This window comes from Schistocerca piceifrons, chromosome 9 (assembly GCF_021461385.2).
Source record: "Schistocerca piceifrons isolate TAMUIC-IGC-003096 chromosome 9, iqSchPice1.1, whole genome shotgun sequence".
NCBI lineage: Eukaryota > Metazoa > Arthropoda > Insecta > Orthoptera > Acrididae > Schistocerca > Schistocerca piceifrons.
Genome location: NC_060146.1, coordinates 9,009,152 through 9,019,728, shown reverse-complemented (window position 1 = coordinate 9,019,728; position 10,577 = coordinate 9,009,152).

Here is a 10,577-nt window from a genome sequence, read left to right as displayed (position 1 = left end):
CGGAATCTATAAATAGTGTCACAGGACGGTTCAAAACATAGACAGTAAGAAGAGTCCGTCTTCTTGTACTTACGTCGGCATTGTCCTTTTTCTATTTCATTCCGATGCTATTTCAGTGTTTCATCGTCAATAAGAACGTCAGAGGGATACAGTAAACCTGAAGTGAAACATCGGAATCTAAAACTAGTGTCACAGGAATGTTTCAAAAAATAGACAGTAGGAAGAGTCAGGCTTCTTGTACTTAAATCGGCATTGTGCCTGTTGTATTTAATTCTGATGCAATATCTGTGTTTCATCGTCAATAAGAAGGTCCAAGGGCTACAGTAAACCTGAAGTGAAACATCGGAATCTGTAACTTGAGTCACAGGAATCGTTCAAACATAGACAGTAGGAAGAGTCAGTCTTCTTGTACTTAAGTCGGCATTGTGCCTTCTGTATTTAATTCCGATGCAATTTCTGTGTTTCATCGTCAAAAAGAAGGTCAGAGGGATACAGTAAACCTGAAGTGAAACATCGGAAACTGTAACTTGAGTCACAGGAATCGTTCAAAACATAGACAGTAGGAAGAGTCAGTCTTCATGTACTTAAGTCGGCATTGTGCCTTCTGTATTTAATTCCGATGCAATTTCTGTGTTTCATCGTCACAAAGAAGGTCAGAGGGATACAGTAAACCTGAAGTGAAGCATCGGAATCTATAACTAGTGTCACAGGAATGGTTCAAATATAGACAGTAGGAAGAGTCAGTCTTCTTGTACTTAAATCGGCATTGTGCCTTTTGTATTTAATTCTGATGCAATATCTGCGTTTCATCGTCAATAAGAAGGTCCAAGGGCTACAGTAAACCTGAAGTGAAGCATCGGAATCTGTAACTAGCGTCACAGGAGTGGTTCAAAACATAGACAGTAAGAAGAGTCAGTCTTCTTGTACTTAAGTCGGCATTGTGCCTTTTGTATTTAATTCCGATGCAATTTCTGTGTTTCATCGTCACAAAGAAGGTCAGAGGGATACAGTAAACCTGAAGTGAAGCATCGGAATCTATAACTAGTGTCACAGGAATGGTTCAAATATAGACAGTAGGAAGAGTCAGTCTTCTAGTATTTAAATCGGCATTGTGCCTTTTGTATTTAATTCTGATGCAATATCTGCGTTTCATCGTCAATAAGAAGGTCCAAGGGCTACAGTAGACCTGAAGTGAAGCATCGGAATCTGTAACTAGCGTCACAGGAGTGGTTCAAAACGTAGACAGTAAGAAGAGTCAGTCTTCTTGTACTTAAGTCGGCATTGTGCCTTTTGTATTTAATTCCGATGCAATTTCTGTGTTTCATCGTCAATAAGAAGGTCAGAGGGATACAGTAAACCTGAAGTGTAGCATCGGAATCTATAACTAGTGTCACAGGAATGGCTCAAATCGTAGTCAGTAAGAAGAGTCACCCTTCTTGTACTTAAGTCGGCATTGTGCTTTTTCTATTTCATTCCGATGCAATTTCGGTGTTTCATCGTCAATAAGAATGTCAGAGGGATACAGTAAACCTGAAGGGAAGCATCGGAATCTGTAACTTGCGTCAGAGGATTGGTTCAGACATAGACAGTAAGAAGAGTCAGACTTCTTGTACATAAGTCGGCATTGTGCCTTTTCTATTTAATTCCGATGCAATTTCTGTGTTTCATCGTCAATAAGAAGGTCAGAGGGATACAGTAAACCTGAAGTGAAGCATCGGAATCTATAAATAGTGTCACAGGAACGGTTCAAAACATAGGCAGTAAGAAGAGTCAGTCTTCTTGTACTTAAGTCGGCATTGTCCTCTTTCTATTTCATTCCGATGCAATTTCAGTGTTTGATCGTAAATAAGAACGTCAGAGGGATACAGTAAACCTGAAGTGAAACATCGGAATCTGTAACTTGAGTCACAGGAATCGTTCAAAACATAGACAGTAGGAAGAGTCTCTCTTTTTATACTTAAGTCGGCATTGTGCGTTCTGTATTTAATTCCGACGCAATTTCTGTGTTTCATCGTCAAAAAGAAGGTCAGAGGGATACAGTAAACCTGAAGTGAAGCATCGGAATCTAAAACTAGTGTCACAGGAATGTTTCAAATCATAGACAGTAGGAAGAGTCAGTCTTCTTGTACTTAAATCGGCATTGTGCCTGTTGTATTTAATTCTGATGCAATATCTGTGTTTCATCGTCAATAAGAAGGTCCAAGCCCTACAGTAAACCTGAAGTGAAGCATCGGAATCTGTAACTAGCGTCACAGGAGTGGTTCAAAACATAGACAGTAAGAAGAGTCAGTCTTCTTGTACTTAAGTCGGCATTGTGCCTTTTGTATTTAATTCCGATGCAATTTCTGTTTCATCGTCAAAAAGAGGGTAGAGGGAAACAGTAAACCTGAAGTGAAGCATCGGAATCTATAACTAGTGTCACAGGAATGGTTCAAAAATAGACAGTAGGTAGAGTCAGTCTTCTTGTACTTAAATCGGCATTGTGCCTTTTGTATTTAATTCTGATGCAATATCTGCGTTTCATCGTCAATAAGAAGGTCCAAGGGCTACAGTAGACCTGAAGTGAAGCATCGGAATCTGTAACTAGCGTCACAGGAGTGGTTCAAAACATAGACAGTAAGAAGAGTCAGTCTTCTTGTACTTAAGTCGGTATAGTGCCTTCTGTATTTAATTCCGACGCAATTTCTGTGTTTCATCGTCAATAAGAAGGTCAGAGGGATACAGTAAACCTGAAGTGAAGCATCGGAATCTATAAATAGTGACACAGGAACGGTTCAAAACATAGACAGTAAGAAGAGTCAGTCTTCTTGTACTTAAGTCGGCATTGTGCCTTTTGTATTTAATTCCGATGCAATTTCTGTGTTTCATCGTCAATAAGTAGGTCGGAGGGATACAGAAAACCTGAAGTGAAGCATCGGAATCTATAACTAGTGTCACAGGAATGGTTTAAAACATAGACAGTAGGTAGAGTCAGTCTTCTTGTACTTAAGTCAGCATTGTGCCTTTTTTATTTAATTCCGATGAACTTTCTGTGTTTCATGGTCAATAAGAAGGTCCAAGGGATGCAGTAAACCTGGAGTGAAGCATCGGAATCCATAACTAGTGTCACAGGAATGGTTCAAAACATAGTCAGTATGAAGAGTCAGTCTTCTTGTACTTAAGTCGGCATTGTGCCTTTTGTATTTAATTCCGATGCAATTTCTGTGATTCATCGTCAATAAGAAGGTCAGAGGGAAACAGTAAACCTGAAGTGAAGCATTGGAATCTATAACTAGTGTCACAGGAATGGTTCAAAACAGTCAGTAAGAAGAGTCAGTCTTCTTGGACTTAAGTCGGCATTGTGCCTCTTGTGTTTAATTCCGATGCAATTTCTGTGTTTCATCGTCAATAAGAAGGTCCTAGGGATACAGTTAATCTGAAGTGAAGCATGGGAATCTATTGCTAGTGTCACAGGAATGGTTCAAAACATGGACTGTAAGAAGAGTCAGTTCTCTTATACTTAAGTCGGCATTGTGCCTTTTCTATTTAATTCCGACGCAATTTCTGTGTTTCGTCGTCAAAAAGAATGTCAGAGGGATACAGTAAACCTGAGGTGAACCATCGGAATCTATAACTAGTGTCACAGGAATGGTTCAAAGCATAGACAGTAGGAAGAGTCAGTGTTCTTGTACTTAAGTCGGCATTGTGCCTTTTCTATTTAATTCCGATGCAATTTCTGTATATCGTCGCCAATAAGAAGGTCCAAAGGATACCGTAAACCTGATGTGAAGCTTCGGAATCTATAACTAATGTCACAGAAATCGTTCAAAACATAGACAGTATGAAGAGTCAGTCTTCTTGTACTTAAGTCGGCATTCTGCCTTTTGTATTTAATTAAGATGCAATTTCTGTGTTTCATCGTCGAAAAGAAGGTCAGAGGGATACAGTAAACCTAAAGTGAAGCATCGGAATCTATATTTAGTGTCACAGGAATGGTTCAAAATATAGACAGTAGGAAGGGTCAGTCTTCTTGTACTTATGTCGGCATTGTGCATTTTGTATTTAATTCCGATGCAATATCTGTGTTTCATCGTCAATAAGAAGGTCCAAGGGATACAGTAAACCTGAAGTGAAGCATCGGAATCTGTAACTAGCGTCACAGGAGTTGTTCAAATCATAGACAGTAAGAAGAGTCAGTCTTCTTGTACTTAAGTCGGCATTGTGCCTTTTGTATGTAATTCCGATGCAATTTCTGTTTCATCGTCAATAAGAAGGTCAGAGAGATACAGTAAACCTGAAGTGTAGCATCGGAATCTATAACTAGTGTCACACGAATAGTTCAAATCATAGTCAGAAAGAAGAGTCAGTCTTCTTGTACTTAAGTCGGCATTGTGCTTTTTCTATTTCATTCCGATGCAATTTCAGTGTTTCATCGTCAATAAGAATGTCAGAGGGATACAGTAAACCTGAAGGTAAGCATCGGAATCTGTAACTTGCGTCAGAGGAATGGTTCAAACATAGACAGTGAGAAGAGTCAGTCTTCTTGTACTTAAGTCGGCATTGTGCCTTTTCTATTTAATTCCGATGTAATTTCTGTGTTTCATCTTCAATATGAGGGTCAGAGGAATACAGTAAACCTGAAGTGAAGCATCGGAATCTATAACTAGTGTCACAGGAATGGTTCAAAACAGTCAGTAAGAAGAGTCAGTCTTCTTGTACTTAAGTCGGCATTGTGCTTTTTGTATTTATTTCCGATGCAATTTCTGTGTTTCATCGTCAATAAGTAGGTCAGAGGGATACAGAAAACCTGAAGTGAAGCATCGGAATCTATAACTAGTGTCACAGGAATGGTTCAAACCAGAGACAGTGTGAAGAGTCAGTCTTCTTATACTTAAGTCAGCTTTGTGCCTTTTGTATTTAATTCGGATGCAATTTCTGTGTTTTATCGTCAATAAGAAGGTCAGACGGATACAGAAAACCTGAAGTGAAGCATCGGAATCTATAACTAGTGTCACAGGAATGGTTCAAAACATAGACAGTAGGTAGAGTCAGTCTTCTTGTACTTAAGTTAGCATTGTCCTTTTTTATTTAATTCCGATGAACTTTCTGTGTTTCATGGTCAATAAGAAGGTCCAAGGGATACAGTAAACCTGAAATGAAGCATCGGAATCTATAACTAGTGTCACAGGAATGTTTCAAAACATAGACAGTAGGAAGAGTCAGTCTACATGTACTTAAGTCGGGATTGTGCCTTTTGTATTTAATTCCGATGCAATTACTGTGTTTCATCGTCAATAAAAAGGTCAGAGGGATACAGTAAACCCGAAGTGAAGCATCGGAATCTATAACTAGTGTCACAGGAATGGTTCAAAACATAGTCAGTATGAAGAGTCAGTCTTCTTGTACTTAAGTCGGCATTGTGCCTTTTGTATTTAATTCCGATGCAATTTCTGTGATTCATTGTCAATAAGAAGGTCAGAGGGAAAGAGTAAACCTGAAGTAAAGCATCGGAATCTATAACTAGTGTCACAGGAATGTTTCAAAACAGTCAGTAAGAAGAGACAGTCTTCTTGGACTTAAGTCCCCATTGTGCCTCTTGTATTTAATTCCGTTACAATTTCTGTGTTTCATCGTCAATAAGAAGGTCCTAGGGATACAGTAAATCTGAAGTGAAGCATCGGAATCTATAACTAGTGTCACAGGAATGGTTCAAAACATGGACTGTGAGAAGAGTCAGTCCTCTTATACTTAAATCGGCATTGTGCCTTTTCTATTTAATTACGATGCAATTTCTGTGTTTCATCGTCAAAAAGAAGGTCAGAGGGATACAGTAAACCTGAGGTGAACCATCGGAATCTATAACTAGTGTCACAGGAATGGTTCAAATCATAGACAGTAGGAAGAGTCAGTCTTCTTGTACTTAAGTCAGCATTGTGCCTTTTCTATTTAATTCCGATGCAATTTCTGTATATCGTCGCCAATAAGAAGGTCCAAATGATACAGTAAACCTGATGTGAAGCATCGGAATTTATAACTAGTGTCACAGGAATGGTTCAAAAGATAAACAAAAAGAAGAGTCAGTCTTCTTGTACTTAAGTCGGCATTGTGAGTTTTGTATTTAATTCCGATGCAATTTCTGTGATTCATCGTCAATAAGAATGTCCAACGGGTACAGTAAACCTGAAGTGAAGCATCGGAATCTGTAACTAGTGTCACAGGAATGGTTCAAAGCATAGAGACTGAGAAGAGTCAGTCTGCTTGTACTTAAGACGGCATTGTGCCTTTTCTATTTAATTCCGATGCGATTTCTGTGTTTCATCGTCAATAAGAAGGTCAGAGGGATACAGTGAACCTGAGGTGAAGCAGCGGAATCTATACCTAGTGTCACAGGAATGGTTCAAAACATTGACAGTAGGAAGAGTCAGTCTTCTTTTACTTAAGTCGGCATTGTGCATTTTCTATTTCATTCCGATGCAATTTCAGTGTTTCATCGTCAATAAGAATGTCAGAGGGATACAGTAAACCTGAAGTGAAACATCGGAATCTGTAACTTGAGTCACAGAAATCGTTCATAACATAGAAAGTGGGAAGAGTCAGTCTTCTTGTACTTAAGTCGGCATTGTGCCTTCTGTATTTAATTCCGACGCAATTTCTGTGATTCATCGTCAAAAAGAAGGTCAGAGGGATACAGTAACCCTGAAGTGAAGCATCGGAATCTATAACTAGTGTCACAGGAATGGTTCTAAATTGGACAGTAGGAAGAGTCAGTCTTCTCGTACTTAAATCGGCATTGTGCCTTTTGTATTTATTTCGGTGCAATTTCTGTGTTTCATCGTCAATAAGAAGGTCAGAGGGATACAGTAAACCTGAAGTGTAGCATCGGAATCTATAACTAGTGTCACAGGAATGGTTCAAATCATAGTCAGTAAGAAGAGTCACTCTTCTTGTACTTAAGTCGGCATTGTGCTTTCCGATGCAATTTCGGTGTTTCATCGTCAATAAGAATGTCGGAGGGATACAGTAAACCTGAAGTGAAGCATCGGAATCTATAAATAGTGTCACAGGAACGGTTCAAAACATAGACAGTAAGAAGAGTCAGTCTTCTTGTACTTAAGTCGGCATTGTCCTCTTTCTATTTCATTCCGATTCAATTTCAGTGCTTCATCGTCAATAAGAACGTCAGAGGGATACAGTAAACCTGAAGTGAAACATCGGAATCTGTAACTTGAGTCACAGGAATCGTTCAAAACATAGACAGTAGGAAGAGTCAGTCTTCTTGTACTTAAGTCGGCATTGTGCCTTCTGTATTTAATTCCGACGCAATTTCTGTGTTTCATCGTCAAAAAGAAGGTCAGTGGGATACAGTAAACCTGAAGTGAAGCATCGGAATCTAAAACTAGTGTCACAGGAATGTTTCAAAAAATAGACAGTAGGAAGAGTCAGTCTTCTTGTACTTAAATCGGCATTGTGCCTGTTGTATTTAATTCTGATGCAAAATCTGTGTTTCATCGTCAAAAAGAAGGTCAGAGGGATACAGTAAACCTGAAGTGAAACATCGGAATCTGTTACTTGAGTCACAGGAGTGGTTCAAAACATAGACAGTAAGAAGAGTCAGTCTTCTTGTTGTTATGTCGGCCTTGTGCTTTTTCTATTTCATTCCGATGCAATTCCAGTGTTTCATCGTCAATAAGAATATCAGAGGGATACAGTAAACCTGAAGTGAAGAATCGGAATCTGTAACTAGCGTCACAGGAGCGGTTCAAAACATAGTCAGTAAGAAGAGTCAGTCTTCTTGTACTTAAGTCGGCATTGTGCCTTTTCTATTTACTTCCGATGCAATTTCTGTGTTTCATCGTCAATAAGAAGGTCAGAGGGATATAGTAAACCTTAAGTGAAACATCGGAATCTGTAACTTGAGTCACAGGAATCGTTCAAAACATAGACAGTAGGAAGAGTCAGTCTTCTTGTACTTAAGTCGGCATTGTGCCTTCTGTATTTAATTCCATTGCAATTTCTGTGTTTCTTCGTCAAAAAGAAGGTCGGAGGGATACAGTAAACCTGAAGTGAAGCATCGGAATCTATAACTAGTGTCACAGGAATGGTTCAAAAATAGACAGTAGGAAGAGTCAGTCTTCTTGTACTTAAATCGGCATTGTGCCTTTTGTATTTAAATCTGATGCAATATCTGCGTTTCATCGTCAATAAGAAGGTCCAAGAGCTACAGTAGCCCTGAAGTGAAGCATCGGAATCTGTAACTAGCGTCACAGGAGTGGTTAAAAACATAGACAGTAAGAAGAGTCAGTCTGCTTGTACTTAAGTCGGCATTGTGCCTTTTCTATTTAATTCCGATGCAATTTCTGTGTTTCATCGTCAATAAGACGGTCAGAGGGATACAGTAAACCTGAAGTGTAGCATCGGAATCTATAACTAGTGTCACAAGAATGGTTCAAATCGTAGTCAGTAAGAAGAGTCACTCTTCTTGAACTTAAGTCGGCATTGTGCTTTTTCTATTTCATTCCGATGCAATTTCGGTGTTTCATCGTCAATAAGAATGTCAGAGGGATACAGTAAACCTGAAGGGTAGCATCGGAATCTGTAACTTGCGTCAGAGGATTGGTTCAAACATAGACAGTAAGAAGAGTCAGTCTTCTTGTACTTAAGTTGGCATTGTGCCTTTTCTATTTAATTCCGATGCAATTTCTGTGTTTCATCGTCAATAAGAGGGTCAGAGGGATACAGTAAACCAGAAGTGAAGCATCGGAAACTATAAATAGTGTCACAGGAACGGTTCAAAACATAGACAGTAGGAAGAGTCAGTCTTCTTGTACTTAAGTCGGCATTGTCCTCTTTCTATTTCACTCCGATGCAATTTCAGTGTTTCATCGTCAATAAGAGCGTCACAGCGATACAGTAAACCTGACGTGAAACATCGGAATCTGTAACTTGAGTCACAGGAATCGTTCAAAACATAGACAGTAGGAAGAGTCAGTGTTCTTGTACTTAAGTCGGCATTGTGCCTTCTGTATTTAATTCCGACGCAATTTCTGTGTTTCATCGTCAAAAAGAAGGTCAGAGGGATACAGTAAACCTGAAGTGAAGCATCGGAATCTAAAACTAGTGTCACAGGAATGTTTCAAAACATAGACAGTAGGAAGAGTCAGTCTTCTTGTACTTAAATCGGCATTGTGCCTGTTGTATTTAATTCTGATGCAATATCTGTGTTTCATCGTCAATAAGAAGGTCCAAGGGCTACAGTAATCCTGAAGTGAAGCATCGGAATCTGTAACTAGCGTCACAGGAGTGGTTCAAAACATAGTCAGTAAGAAGAGTCAGTCTTCTTGTACTTAAGTCGGCATTGTGCCTTTTCTATTTAATTCTGATGCAATGTCTGTGTTTCATCGTCAATAAGAAGGTCCAAGGGATACAGGAAACCTGAAGTGAATCATCGTAATCTATAACTAGTGTCACAGGAATGGTTCAATACATAGTCAGTACGAAGAGTCAGTCTTCTTGTACTTAAGTCGGCATTGTGCCTTTTGCATTTAATTCCGATGCTATTTCTGTGTTTCATGGTCAATAAAAAGGTCAGAGGGATACAGTAAACCTGAAGTGAAAGATCGGAATCTGTAACTTGAGTCACAGGAATCGTTCAAAACATAGACAGTAGGAAGAGTCAGTCTTCTTGTACTTAAGTCGGCATTGTGCCTTCTGTATTTAATTCCGATGCAATTTCTGTGTTTCATCGTCAAAACGAATTTCAGAGGGATACAGTAAACCTGAAGTGAAACATCGGAATCTGTAACTTGAGTCACAGGAATCGTTCAAAACATAGACAGTAGGAAGAGTGAGTCTTCTTGTACTTAAGTCGGCATTGTGCCTTCTGTATTTAATTCCATTGCAATTTCTGTGTTTCATCGTCAAAAAGAAGGTCAGAGGGTTACAGTAAACCTGAAGTGAAGCATCGGAATCTATAACTAGTGTCACAGGAATGGTTCAAAAATAGACAGTAGGAAGAGTCAGTCTTCATGTACTTAAATCGGCATTGTGCCTTTTGTATTTAATTCTGATCCAATATCTGCGTTTCATCGTGAATAAGAAGGTCCAAGGGCTACAGTAGCCCTGAAGTGAAGCAGCGGAATCTGTAACTAGCGTCACAGGAGTGGGTTAAGCATAGACAGTAAGAAGAGTCAGTCTTCTTGTACTTAAGTCGGCATTGTGCCTTTTGTATTTAATTCCGACTCAATTTCTGTGTTTCATCGTCAATAAGAAGGTCAGAGGGATACAGTAAACCTGAAGTGTAGCATCGGAATCTATAACTAGTGTCACAGGAATGGTTCCAATCGTAGTCAGTAAGAAGAGTCACTCTTCTTGTACTTAAGTCGGCATTGTGCTTTTTCTATTTCATTCCGTTGCAATTTCGGTGTTTCATCGTCAATAAGAATGTCAGAGGGATACAGTAAACCTGAAGGGAAGCATCGGAATCTGTAACTTGCGTCAGAGGATTGGTTCAAACATAGACAGTAAGAAGAGTCAGTCTTCTTGTACTTAAGTCGGCAAGGTGCCTTTGCTATTTAATTCCGATGCAATTTCTGTGTTTC